The sequence below is a fragment of the Neophocaena asiaeorientalis genome, unplaced genomic scaffold (assembly GCF_003031525.2).
Source record: "Neophocaena asiaeorientalis asiaeorientalis breed wild unplaced genomic scaffold, Neophocaena_asiaeorientalis_V1.1 scaffold483, whole genome shotgun sequence".
In the NCBI taxonomy this organism is placed as follows: domain Eukaryota; kingdom Metazoa; phylum Chordata; class Mammalia; order Artiodactyla; family Phocoenidae; genus Neophocaena; species Neophocaena asiaeorientalis.
Genome location: NW_020175631.1, coordinates 24,168 through 39,309, shown reverse-complemented (window position 1 = coordinate 39,309; position 15,142 = coordinate 24,168). Strand labels below are relative to the sequence as shown.

Here is a 15,142-nt window from a genome sequence, read left to right as displayed (position 1 = left end):
GGAAAGGGAAGATTAACAGTAATGAAAACCAGAAGGGCTCTCATATTAAAATGGAGGAATGAATAGCAGATCATACTTCACAAAAAAGAGTAAAAAGAGGGAGAAAAGGAAGAAATCTCAAAGTAAAACAAATAACATGAGATAATATAATAGGAATAAAATCGTAAAGAATTCACACTAAAATGTAAAAGAGATGAATTATCTCCCTGAAATACATAGATTGCCATTTTGGATTATCAAACAGTAAACGTGCTTAAAGCAATTGATATATAATGGTTGAAAATACTGGGATGGGCCAAGAGATACTCTGTAATTTCAAACAAAAAGAAAGCAGGAGTGGTAATATTGTCAGAAAAGGTAGAATATTAACTTAAAAGAAGAAATAAGAATAAATTGCAGCATATAATAAAGAAATAGTTTGAAGTAAGTTTCATAAACATATTCACCAAACAACATATCAGCTAAATATAAATTATTCAAAATTTATCTAAGCAGTGGAAGAGCTAAAATTCATAGAGGAGATCAAAAAGATAATTAAAGATCTACCATTTTAAAACAAAGCTGGATCAAAGGGGGTCAAAAGTTACAAACTTCCAGTTATAAAATAAGTAAGTCCTGAGGATGTAATGTACAACATGGCAACTATAGTTAATAAACTATATTGTATATTTGAAAGATGTTAAGCAAGTAGATCTTAAAAATCCTCATCCCAAGAAAAAAAATTTTGTAGTTATATATGGTGACAGATGTTAACTAGACTTATTGTGATGATCATTGCAGAATACACACAAGTATCGAATCATTGTGTTGTACACCTGAAACTAATACAATGTTATAGGTCAATTATACCTCAATAAAATAATTAATAATAATAATAAAAGCTGGACCAGCTGTATTCAAAGCTAAGTGAAATATAACTTCTAACAAAAATGTAATTGCAATACCATTTAAATCAGCCAGATCTTTTAATGAATGGAATGATTCCTAATTTAACTTTATTATAATATCTTAAGAGCAGTACAAACAGGAAAACCTATGGACTAACTTGACTTTTGACTATAGGTGCAAACATTCTAAATTAAATTTTAGTAAATTTAGGGGGAAAATATTCCATTCACAGTAATGACAAAAAGTATGATAATTCATTTCACCTAGGTTGCCAATGATGCACCTGATTTTGGAGATACTAAAATGTGAAAGGAACATTCATAGCATCCTAGAATCAAAGAAATATGATATAAAATGCCTAGAAATAAAGCTTTAGAAAAACATAAATCTTAAATTTTAAAAAAACCTATAAAATCTCACTGAATACTCAAACACATCCTTAGTTCTATTTACAACAGATTTTATATTTAAAGTTCCCCAATAGATTCCCACATACAGCCAAATTGGAGAACTGTTGGCTTTAAAGGCAGAAATGAAGGGGGTGGGAGGGGATATAGTCAGTTTCTTCTTTATATATTTTTATGTTGAAATATGTCACTTACTAAAATCATTATTATATTGAATTTGAAATCGAATTTTCTTATTTTCAGTATTATATAAAAAGATCAAAACTGGGGTGTATTAGTAATATTGGATCCATAATTGGACACTTAAAATAACAGATAAAGGGAAAAAGCAACAAGACAAATGAAGAATGAAGGTTTAGAGAGGAAAATAGGCTTCTGAGTCTCAGTTCTCACCCACAGAAAGGGCTTCTTCCCTCTATACATTTCTTAATCTTCATGTTAATGAAGAACAATGGTTACTCTAACTTTTCATTTTTAAAAATTGAAAATATAAGAATGGGGTTGCCCAGAGTTTAGGTCCTAACTCTCCATTGATTGGGATAAAATATGAATTATAAGATCCCTCTTCAAAAGAGTAAATTAAGGAAATTATGTTAAAAACTTGGAGGAAAAGGATTCCAGAGGAATAAAGAAGAGAAAGAGAGAAACTTGAGAAAGATGCAATAAAAGAAAACGTACTGTGTTTTATCCTTTAATAATTTTCAGCTTTTTGACTATCAACTTGATAAAGAAGTAATTCTTAAAAGCAAGCTTGGCATTACACTTAAGCAGAATAGAGAATAGTGAGTAGTCTACATGAAATTAGTTTGGGGGTGCTAAAACATTTCCTTCATATACTTCATGTCTGAAATGTTTCTAACAGGAAAAAAAAACACTCTTCATTTCATAATTAATTAGAGGCACACCCCTTGGGAAAGTTAAGTATTGAATACAATTCATACAAGTTATAATAAAATAATATCAGATCTTCTGGTAATTATAGGGAGCTGAAGAAGATATATTGTGTGGTGGATGGGTTTCTGTGATGAAGAATGAACAGAGGGATCACAGCAGAGCCTAGTAAGTCCACAGAAACCTCATGATTTGTCCAGGGTAGGCCCTATCCAAAAATCCTCAAGTTCTACAACATGCCAAGTGCTACCAAGAAATTAGTCCACAAGAAATAAGTTTCTCTTTTCATTCTCTCATGCTTGATTGGAGTGTTTGAAAAGAATAGAGCAAATGGCAAGGTGAGTAATGAGAATAATGTACTGAGTAAATAATATGTACTTCACAATATTCTCTGACTCATAGAACTCACTCCTTGGTGTCTCGTCACAGAACACACGCAGCTACCTTAGCAGAGAGTTGAAAAGTCACCCAGGACATAGGAAAGGCAAGTCTGTCGGGTTCCTTATTGCCAGTAATTTTGTATCCAGACCCTCACTAGAGACAGCAGCGGGTGATAATTTTATCACTGGCTTTCAGGAGGGATCCTGCTGGGAAAGGAAAACAAAATAAGCTCTTCGCCTAGTGACAATAACTTGGCAGAACCTTGCTGGCTGAGATATAGCAAGTATGATTTAAAGCTGTGTTTGTCAATCTTTTTTATTATTACCTTTTTAGCCATTTTTCCTCTAACCTCTTCCCGTGAAATTTTAATACCACAGATATACTGTATATTTAATGATGTATGGTATGCATGTCTCTGATTTACACACAAAAAGAGTAAGATATTTTTCCTCCCCCAAGAACCATTGAAGGAGATATTGCTCCCATTGAGAATGTTTGTTTTATTTAGTTATTTTTAAATTTATTTATTATAATTTTTTGGTTGCATTGGATCTTTGTTGCTGCACGAGGGCTTTCTCTAGCTGCAGCGAGCGGGGGTTAACTCTTCGCTGCGGTGCGTGGGCTTCTCATTGTGGTGGCTTCTCTTGTTGCGGAGCACGGGCTCTAGGCGCGTGGGCTTCAGTAGTTGTGGCTCGCAGGCTTAGTTGCTCCACAGCATGTGGGATCTTCCCGGACCAGGGCTCGAACCCATGTCCCCTGCATTGGCAGGTGGATTCTTAACCACTGCACCACCAGGGAAGCCCTGAGAATGTTTGTTTTAAAGTAATATCATTGAATGTTATTATTACACGAGGCAGCTTATATTCTCTTTTTCCTAATTTGTGAAACTAGAATAGGCCATTAAAATTTGTTTTCATCCTTAAGAAAAAGACTCAACACCATGTTTAGGAAACTACTGTAGCAAAATCATTTAGATTAAGCAATTAAGGAGAATGAGTCAGTTGGAGTTTTTCTGGCATGAAGTCAATTGCTGGGATGCTTTCACATCTTTCCCACTGCTAGAATTTGAAAGAAAATGTCTCATGCCTTTAGAAATCATCTACATATAATTAGTAAGTCATTTGTATTGCAAATACTCCATACTCTCATATAGTTGTTTAGAACAAAGAGTTGGGATTTTACAGAATCAAAGTAAACCAAAGAGGCAATTCTGCCTCCAGGATGGGATCACATGACATTTGCATGTTTAACCAAATTTACTTAAATGTTCTCCATAGTTAGATTTATTCTACTACACATTTTGAAAATAATATCAAGAAAAATACCGTATAAGTCTTCTTATTTGAGCACACACACACACAAATGTTCCCTCCTCTCTTAGTAAATTATTTTATTCTTCTCTGAAATAACAGCTCTGCCTTCAGTGCCATGTAATGGGCTATGCCCTTTACAAGGTAGAGGAACAGGTTTTTATCCAGTTTTACTTGGGAAGGGAAGAAGTAAGAACGCTTCACCTTCTGTCCAGCACTGCTCACTTTATTTATGAGTGTCTCCCACCTGCTGCAAGGTGAAAGCACACAGCTTTATGCCTTCACCATGTATTCTCTCAGGGTTTTGAAGGCACTAGGAATAAGCTGGGTGAGCAGCACGCATACCAATAGAAAAAAAGAAAAAGAAAAAGAAAGCTAAAGTTCCATTAGCTGAAACTTTAAAGAAAAGAAATATAAAATGCAAACGAATGATTTCATCAATTTTCAAACTGCCATCTACTGATAGAATCAAATCAGATACTCAAAAATGTATGATGGAGCTCGGGGTTCAGGCAAACACGGTTGGAATTCCAGCCCCACCACTCACTATGTGACCTTGGAAAAGTTTGCTTTATTTTCCTAGGCTCTGAGGCTAATTCTATACAACTGGGTTAATAATAGTCCCAACCCTGAGGGTGGTTATGAGGATTGCAGAGCAGAAGTGCCAGGAAAATGTCCAACACACTGCAAGCATTCAAAAAGTGCTTGTTGTTGATAACAATATTACCCTCTTTTTCTTGCCTATTCTTTAATTATCCCCAATATTGCCTTGTACATAAGTACAGAGTAAATACATGAATCAATGAATATAATTATGATACAACTATATATAACACCTAAGAATGGATATACCTAAGTTACATATTTTCTTCCTTCTTCCTATGATTTTGGTCGTTAAAGACAAAGAGTCATGACTGTCACTATATCTAGAAATAGAGGGATTAGATTTCATAATTTTTCCTTTGACTGCAGATTGACTATTCTATATATATGGTGCTGAAAATCTCAGTTTAGTGGTGATTATCAAGAGTGAAAATTGTCTAAAGCTCAGATGCCAATTCATGTGTTCAATATGTAACATTAAAATCTTGAGATGGGAGTAGAAAAAATTAGCAATAATATATACTTCTATTACGACATTCTACAATTTTAATTTTTATGAATCTCGTCATCCAGGAAACTGATAAATTAATCGGTTAGTTTTATGTCTCCCTGAAAATAGACTAGAGGATCTAAAATGATGTTTCTCAAACAATAATGGACAGATGAAATACTAGGGGATATTGTTAAAATGTAGATCCTAATTTAGTACCTCTGGTCTAAGGCCTGAGATTCTGCAAGCATGTACGCAATGCTGATACTGATGTGTGCAAACCACAGTTTGAAGATCTAGCATCTTAATATACTCCACACTGCTTGAGGTAAGGGATAAATAAAATTGTTTTGAGTCACTCAACAGAGATAAGTTATAATTTTTTTAAAAACATAATTTTATCATCCATTTGCTTCACAGGGCAAATTTTAAGCTCTTTCCATAGCTATCAATAACTGTAAAAATAAAACTGATGATACACAAGTGAAGATTATAACAGATAAGTAAAGACAAGTGACAACTAACTGTGACTGGCAGACTTTATTTAGCTTTCACTAACAAGCCTGGCAAAAAGCAAGAAGAAAGAGACTACTCCGTTTTTTTACAGAAAAAAACAAGAAAAACAGGGAGGGGTTGAATATATAAAACCATGATTAATATTAGAAGGCAAATAAAAAAGTGAGAAAATATTTGCATTGTATTTGATGGACAATAGGTCAGTCTTCCTAACTTATAAAGAGGTCTCAGATATAAAGAGTTCTTAGGTAAAGAGGTCTAGTTTAAAAATGGGCAAATGATTTGAACTGGCCACGCAGAGAAGAATAAGTTTATATATATTTCAAAAATATAACCATAGTAGTAAACTAAGAATTGCAAATTTAAAATACGATGCTATTTTTCAACTGTTGAATTGTGAGACTAAAAATTTTCATTCCCAATTTTATCAGAGATACAGTGAAATGGAAACTCTTATACAATGTACTCTCATAATGTTTTAAAAATCATTTAGAAATCTGGATCAAGGACCTTAAAATAGTCATACACTAGATGTCCACTCAGGAACATAGAAGATTTGCCATTCAGAAGTAGAGGCTTTCTCTCCTTAGTCCTGCCTAGATATAAAGAGACTAATTCCTAGCCTTGGTATTTGATGTATTCTTCTGTGGTCATGCTGTATTTGATTTGACTGAAAGCAAAATAACATCCCAAACACTAGTGTCCTGATGAGGGTCACAGGATCAGATGATTCACATGCCCTGGTTCACATCCTCTCAGTCCAACTTGTTGCTCTGGCCATTGCTACAGCAACCAGCTACATGCAGACGTAACCCAACAACACCTTGCCTTCTCTCCACTCTGTCTTCTCTTCTGACCCAGGGTTTCTCTGCCACCACTATGTGGGACACCTGCATGAACCCATTCAGTCTTTCTGATGCCTGTGTGAGCATGGATACATCAGGGAGTTAACATCCATGGGATAACCCTAGGTTAATGCAAAACAAAGTACAAAATTTCCATTGAAACTGCTGATCTACCCACTCTAACTGTAGAATTCTTGAGCTGCCAGCAGCAGAAACCAATGCCAAGTCTTGCACCACTAGGACCCAGCCTTTCACTTTATGGCAGGTTGATTACATTGGGCCACTTTACCCTGGAAGGGCAGCAAGTTTCTCTTCTCAGACTTGAAATTATCTCTGGATACAAGTTTGCCTTTTCTGCCTTGTGCCTCTGCCAGGAGCACAGCTCAAAAGCTTATACCTGATTAAGTTACATAGAATCTTCCATAATATAACCTCAGACCAAGGGGCCTTTCTAAGAGAGAAGGTATGACACTGAGTGCCTGACTCCGGAATTCACTCTCTGGTCCTACCATACAGGGTGCTATCTTGGAAGCAGCTAGCATAATAGATTTTTGAAGCACCTGTTAAAATGTGTAAAGCATCATCTCTGGGTATCTGCTAAGATGAGAAATATGCATTGAACTAATGCCTGATATGCAACGCTATGGCCCCAATCTCTAGACTTACCTGGGACCATGAAATGAGGGGTAGAAGTAGAATTGGCCCACTGCATGACTCCTCACAGTGACCATTTTGCAGAATTTCTACTTCCTGACCCGACAAATGTAGGTTCTGCTGGATTAGAGGACATGAAGCCAAATGGGACTGGGGAAGGGAAGCAACAAGGGGAAGCTTCTTCCTGTGTACACTGTAAGGGTTCCATTAAAGCAGAAGCTGGTCAATGTTCCCTCATACCAGTGGAACAGTAGGCCAGGAAAAGAATTACCGTATCGTCGGACATGATCCCAAATACCATAAGGAGTGGTTGCTTCAATACAATGTGGGAAGACAGAACAGTATCTAGAACCTAGGAGTTCACTGGAGCATCTCTTGGCATTTTCATGCCTGCTGATGAGTCTAATAGGCAATTGCAATAAACCCAAACTGGCAACATTAAAGCAACTGAGAACTCCAAACTCTTAAACTCAAACTCCAAACAAGCCATCTAGACTGAAGTTCTAGTCAATGGTAAGAAAATTATAAAATTGGTGATAGACAAAGGAGAAAATAAATATTGTACCTTTTGGACTAGCTGCAGCAGTGGAGACAGCACATTGTTCCATTAATATTTGCATATTAAATCATTGCATGTATCCTAGAAAGTTTTTGAGAAATAAATGTAATGGATGGTCAGCCAATACAGTCTTTCAAATAGAGTGATTGATGATAAGTGAGAGTTAAATAGTTACCCATTTAAAAAATAAGTTAGATAATGACAGGCAAAGAATATTTACACAGATCAATGAATAAAAGATATCAGAAATAGATTTAAAATTATGTCAACTTACTACAAGATAAAGGTATTTCATGTAATTGGGAAAATGACAGAATTTTTCAACAAATGATAAGATAACTAAAAAGGATCCCTCCCTCTTGCCTCTATTATTTTTAAAATGCTAAAGGGATCAAAGATGTAAATGTAGGATATGAAAATGATAAAAGTAATGGAAGAAAATATGAAATAATGTAAGTGAACTAGGAAAAAGATCGATCAACTCAACTACACAAAAATAAAATATAATTACAGAGCACAAATATCATAAATACAGTCAGGATAAAAGAGAAGATTGTAAAACAAAAATTGTAACACAGACAATTATAGAAATAATTAGATTTAAAAGAGCTTCTAAAATTAACAGAAAAAATCAATAGCCCAATTAAAATAAGCAAGGATATTAACCAATCACTCACCCAAAAAAGGAAATATAAATGTCTTTTAAATGTGAAAAGTTTTCCATCATCAATAAATTATAGTGCATATACACAGTGGTAGTTCTATATAAACTATGAAACCATGTCCAAGACACATTGTTAAATTTTCAAAAACAGGGTTAAAAACCAAGAATTTAAAAATGAATATGTGTATATAGTGCCTATGTGTGTATATGCTTCTATATGCATAGATTATCTAGAGAGATACGTAAATTATCTATAATCGTGTTGCCTCTGGAAAGGGGATGAAGTGGGTACTGAAAAGGAATGATTACTTTTCACTACAAACCCTTTCATATTTTCTGGATTTTTTACCTTATGCATTTATTCATTATTTTTAAAAATTGGTTGCCTAAAAGTCAATTATTTTCATCATTACTATGACTTTAGATATTCATTTACATCATTTTTAATACTTCTTAGAATTACAATATATATATATATATATACGCACACACACACACAATAGTTTATTTAATCATTTCTCTATTGTCGAACATTTTTTCCTAATTTTTTATGTTAAAGATTTCACATGTTTGTATATACTATTTTTCTTCATATGCATAGTCTAGCCAAGCTGGTCTCTGCATAGTCTTTTCCTTTCCACTAACTCCACATGCCTTCCCCAGCCTCTTCTCAAGAGTTTTAAGTTCAATCTATCTTTTATACTCTATTTTCTTTTTCAGCTCTGGCCCTGAATTTTTTTCTTTCATTTACTTCCTATGTATTTATTACTTCTCTCTACCTATTTTGCTTCATCAATAAAATAGGAATACCAATATCAATCTCAGAGAGTATTTGTGAACATTAAATGAAATTAATGTGGGAAACATGTATAAGTGATTAAACACTACAAAAACATAAATTATACCATTCATATTCTGTTGTACTTTGTTATAATTATTTAAGTTACCATTTGTTGTATTAGTGTCACCGTTATATTGTTACCATTTTGTGTACCTCCTGCATACGTACGTATTGCCTTTTTACTAGCTTGTCAGTACTTTAAAGAAGGATTCATCTATGTATCCTCTACCAGTAGGTCTAGTTGGCACCTTGTACTGAGCAGTCCTCAATGATGTTGATAGGGCAATAAATGCAATAAATAAAACGATTGATTCTAATACTCGGATTTGGAGTTATGAACTGTTCCATTAAAAAACTTTTAATTCAGCAATCAGAGTATAAATGATAGTCCATAACTTATATATAATGCTGCATTAAGAGAAATGCTTAGTAAAAGGGGACACCTTTCCTGCCCTGGTACGCCCCAATCCACCACCAACTGATATAAGTACACATCTTGAAGGAGGCTATTGAATCTACTATAAAACACAATTCAGGGGCTTCCCTGGTGGCGCAGTGGTTGAGAGCCCGCCTGCCGATGCAGGGGACATGGGTTCGCGCCGCGGTCCGGGAAGATCCCACATGCCGTGGAGTGGCTGGGCCCGTGAGCCATGGCCGCTGAGCCTGCCCGTCCGGAGCCTGTGCTCCGCAACGGGAGAGGCCACAACAGTGAGAGGCCCGCGTACCGCAAAAAAAAAACCACACACACACAAAACAACACAATTCAGATCCCAACTTCTCTAAGGGACCTATAAACCTCTCAGATACAATCACATTCTCTCTGACTTATTACTATGTCACCTATTTCATCTATGGACTTTGCTTTACCTATTGTCCTGCACATTATTATTCATTTACATGACTTCTTCCTCTAGCATATAATGACTCTTTGAGCGCATAGTAAACGTGATTTTTCATCCTCATTTTCCCAGTCCCTACCACAGTGCCTGGCACATGGTGCATCTATAAATATTCACTAAATTGAAATTAAGCTAATTTGAGGAAATGAATCACTTATATTGCATTATAGTTAAAAAATGAAAAGATTTTGGAGCAAATTTGATTCAGGGAAAATATGTTTTATGTAATTTTTATCATAATAATATTTGTTATAAAGTTAGTAATAATAAGAAAACCCAAGATGATATATTACCATCAAGTATAGAGTTGAAAAGAAAAAGAATTGCACAGCGTCTACTTAATATAGTTCAGTTAACATCTGTTTGTGGTGCCATTAGTTACTACCTACTGGCTAGTGTTCAACCATGATCAGCAAATTAGGAGGTTGTATTCCTGATGATACGTCTATTTTCTGCCTAATGGTGTATTAATTTAGCTGACATTGGCTGTCCTGATTAGAATCAATTCACACATCAGAACATTGTTTGTTGAGCATGGCAAATATTTGCCTTAAATCCTCTGCTTTCCTGTCTTTAAAAAGAAATAAGTGACTCACTAAGAAGGCCTAATAAGAAAAGAAATTTAATTAATTCTGTTCAGAGCATCCCCAGTCCCAATCTCTTGATTTTCAGATGACTAGTGGACTTCAATATATATATAACTTCTTAGATAAGACACTAAGATAAAATAGTTGTGTGTTTATGTATGTAATTTATTAATGTTTACTTCTAATAAAATATATATTTATGTGTAAAATTTATATCTTTATATATAAATATATATTCTAAATTATGGATGTTGATAAATTCATGAAAATTTTAACTAAGGAAAAAAGCATAATTGGAGGTATAGATTATACTATAACAGGCACATTACTTTTGGCTAACATAAGTTGGCCCGCAATTATAAATTCATAATCAATTGAACACTGTATTGTATGCATTAAGGCAGGATGTGGGCAACTAGTCCTTAAAACTAGTTTGATGTACTGGTTTTTCTCCATTTAACTTTTCCTTTAGCTGCTGCTTTAATATTTTCAATGGATTGCATTCCTGAGCTCACCTACTCTCTGGTTTATGATTGGATCTGGTCCAAAAAGGCACTGGCAGGATATGAGAGGAAGGAAGGAGTCCAGAGCGTTTATTCCCTTGACCCCTTCCATTCTGAGATACTGTTTGATTATGCCTGCACTTTTTTTATGGTCTAGGTTCTGTCAGGGAGATTTATTCCCATGGCTGTATCTTCTATCAAGTTCTAACAACACAATGGAACTTCTAGTTTCAAGATGGATTGAACATGCACGCCAAAATTTCTGGCTCTTATTCAAAACTGACATTCTGGTTTATGTTTAATACAGATACTGTAGAAAGTTTATAAAAGTAAATAAGTATTAAAAAAAGTAAATAAGTATTAATATATAACTATATTAAGAGGGGGAAATGGGATAAAATATTCTGATATCAGTGAAGCAATGAACAAAGGCTGCCACTACTCCTAGACTTAAACCAATGACATCACCAAGAACGTGACTGCAAGGAAAGGCCATGGTGTCAACAGGTGGTCATAATTGAGGATGTAGAATCAAAACTAAGAATCATCAGGCATCTGAGAAATGCTGGAAAAGGAGGCAACAAATTCATGAATCAAAGAATTTATACCCAATAACTTAGAGATAATATAAAAATATCAAAAGGAGTTGGAATATATATAGTTACTATTTACAAAGAGATAAATAAAATACACCCATGACACAAAAGTAAATAGCTATAAAATAAAAATGTACTGTGGAAAAAGAAGTTAGAGATCATAGAAATGGCAACTTGTTTGAAATTAGTAAAAAAGAAACTCATTATAGTCAGGTTAAATAACAAACTGAAACTAGCTAAAGAACAAAATAGTTCGTATACATGAAACGTGCATCTTTCCCCCCAGGAACAATTGCTCAGTATTTGCTCATTCAAGGTTCCCAGACACTTTATAGACTATACCTACCAAGAATAACAAGAGTTGGGCGAGTGGGCAGGGAGGAGGAGGGAGCCGTGTTACATGCAACTGCAGGCAGGGCAGCCCCGGAGGCTGAGGGACACTGCAAGACCTTGGTGGAACGGGGATTTAACTGGGGCCAGGAGCAACGGCCATGTAGAGACGTCGCCGGAGCCATTTAGGCACCCGCGAAATGCGGTGCACGTGTATTTTTTGGGTTGGCCAAAAAGTTCGCTTCGGTTTTTCCATAACATGTTACAGAAATATATAATGCAAATAATGCAGTGGATTACCTTATGAAGACAAAGGACAATAGAAGCAGTGAGCCTGCTTCTGAGCAAGATGTTTCTGCTCACTCAGTTCAGTGCTGGAATCACTTTGGTGTTTGCTTTACTTGCAGGTCCCTTTCCAGGTTTGCCTGCAATGAGATTTCACTCTCTAAATTTAAAGGACATCCTTTCTGAGCTGCTGTAAATAAATCTGGAATGATATTTTAAATTTTCATCTAATGGAGAATTAGCTGTAACTTGAATAAGGATTGCTGTGTTGGACGACTTCAGAATATCACTCACAATGTCATCCAACAGGAGCCAGAATCCCCATGGACTGAAGCAGATTGGCCCTGACCAGACCTGGGATGACCTCAGAGCTGGAATCCAGCAAGTGTATACCAGACAAAGTATGGTGAAATCCAGATACATGGAACTCTACACTCATGTTTATAACTACTGCACAAGTGTGCACCAGTCAAACCAAGCTCAAGAGGCTGGCGTCCCTCCTTCTAAATCAAAAAAGGGGGAGACGCTGGAGGGAGTTCAGTTAGTTGGCTTGGAATTGTACAAACAGCTTAAAGAATTTTTGAAGAATTACTTGACAAATCTTCTTAAGGACGGAGAAGATTTGCTAGATGAGAGTGTACTGAAGTTCTACACTCAACAATGGGAAGATTACCGGTTTTCAAGTGAAGTGCTGAATGGGATTTGTGTCTACCTCAATAGATATTGGGTTCTCTGCAAATATTATGGAGGACGAAAAGGAATCTACGAAATCTATTCTCTTGCCTTGGTGACTAGGAGACATTGTCTTTTCAGGCCATTGAATAAACAGGTAACAAATGCTGTTTTAAAACTGATTGAAAAGGAAAGAAATGGTGAAACCATCAATACAAGACTGATGACTGGAGTTGTACAATCTTACGTGGAACTGGGGCTGAACGAAGACAATGCCTTTGCGATGGGCCCTAGGCTAAAGGTGTACAAAGCATCCTTTGAGTCTCAGTTTTTGGCTGACACAGAGAGATTTTATACCAGAGAGAGTACCAAATTCTTGCAGCAGAACCATTACTGAGTATATGAAAAAGGCAGAGACTCGTCTGCTGGAGGAACAACGGAGAGGCCAGTACCTTCATGAGAACACCCAAGAAGAGCTAGCCAGGAAGTGCAGGCAGGTGCTCATTGAGAAACACTTGGAGATCTTCCACAGGGAATTTCACAATTTACTGGATGCCGACAAAAGTGAAGATTTGGGTCACATGTATAATCTTGTATCTAGAATCCAGGATGGCCTGGGAGAATTGAAAACACTCCTGGAGACACACATTCATAATCAGTGTATTGCGGCAATTGAAAAGTGGGGAGAAGCTGCTTTAAATGACCCCAAAATGTATATACAGACAGTGTTGGATGTTCATAAAAAAATACAACGCCCTGGTGATGTTGGCATTCAACAACAATGCTGGCTTCGTGGCTGCGCTGGACAAGGCTTGCGGTCGCTTCATAAACAACAATGCAGTTACCAAAATGGCTCAGTCGTCCAGTAAATATTCCGAGTTGCTGGCTGGATACTGTGACTCCTTGTTGAAGAAGAGGTCCAAGAACCCAGAAGAAGCAGAACTAGAAGACACGCTCAACCAAGTGATAGCGGCCTTCAAGTATATAGAGGACAAGGACATGTTTCAGAAGTTCTAGGCAAAGATGCTGGCAAAAAGGCTTGTTCGTCAGAACAGTGCGAGTGATGACGCCGAAGCAAGCATGATCTCCAGTTAAAGCAAGCTTGTGGTTTTGAGTATACCTCTAAACTTCAGCAGATGTTTCAAGACATTGGTACAAGCAAATATTTGAATGAGCAGTTCAAAAAGCACCCGCCAAATTCAGAGCCGCTGGGCTTGGATTTCAGTATTCAAGTTCTGAGCTCCGGATCATGGCCTTCTCAGCAGTCCGGTACATTTGCCTTTGCCTTCGGAGCTGGAACGGAGTTATCAGCGCTTGACGGCGTTTTACGCCAGCCGTCACAGTGGCAGAAAATTGACGTGGTTATATCAACTGTCTGAAGGAGAATTAGTAACAAACTGCTTCAAAAACAGATACACCTTGCAGGCATCTACATTCCAGATGGCCATCCTGCTCCGGTACAACACGGAAGACGCTTACGCCGCGCAGCAGCTGATGGACAGCACCCAGATCAAAACTGACATTTTTGCACAAGTGCTACAGATCTTATTGAAGTTGAAGTTACTGGTCTTGGAAGATGAAAATACACATGTTGATGAGATGGAATTGAAGCAAGATACCTTAATAAAATTATATCTTGGTTATAGAAACAAGAAATTGAGGGTTAACATCAATGTGCCAATGAAAATGGAACAGAAGCAGGAACAAGAAACCACACACCGAAACATCGAGGCAGATCGTAAACTCTTGGTCCAGGCGGCTCTCGTGAGAATTATGAAAATGAGGAAGGTTCTAAAACACCAGCAGTTACTTGGAGAAGTACTGACTCAGCTCTCCTCAATATTCAAGCCTCGGATCCCAGTAATTAAGAAATGCATTGACATTCTGATCGCGAAAGAATATTTGGAAAGAGTGGATGGTGAACAGGACACCTACAGTTACTTGGCGTAACCCTCCTGAAAGGGTCTGACCGCGGGCGCAGCCCCTCGTCCCGTGGAAAGTATGGAGACGAGTTCACCGCAGCAGCCACGCCCCCCGCACCTCCTGCTTGGCCCCCAGGTTCCCACTGAGGGCTCGGGGCGATCAGAACTGCTCAGGATCGCCACACTTCAAGTCTGTAAATACGGACACCGATGCCATTTAACCTAATTTAAGACCAGAGGGGATGGAACCTTCCATGCTGAGGGCTGCATGCTTCTGCATCCGAATCAACCCATTGGCC

At 36.9% G+C, this 15,142-nt stretch overlaps 1 pseudogene across 1 annotated transcript; it reads left to right on the top strand.

Annotated features, from left to right (window-relative positions):
- Positions 1-12,381: 12,381 nt before the first annotated feature.
- On the top strand, positions 12,382-14,871 carry LOC112390460 (cullin-1 pseudogene; annotated as a pseudogene). The gene has a single exon (XR_003001277.1). The product of XR_003001277.1 is annotated as a cullin-1 pseudogene (transcript).
- The last annotated feature ends 271 nt before the right edge of the window (positions 14,872-15,142 follow it).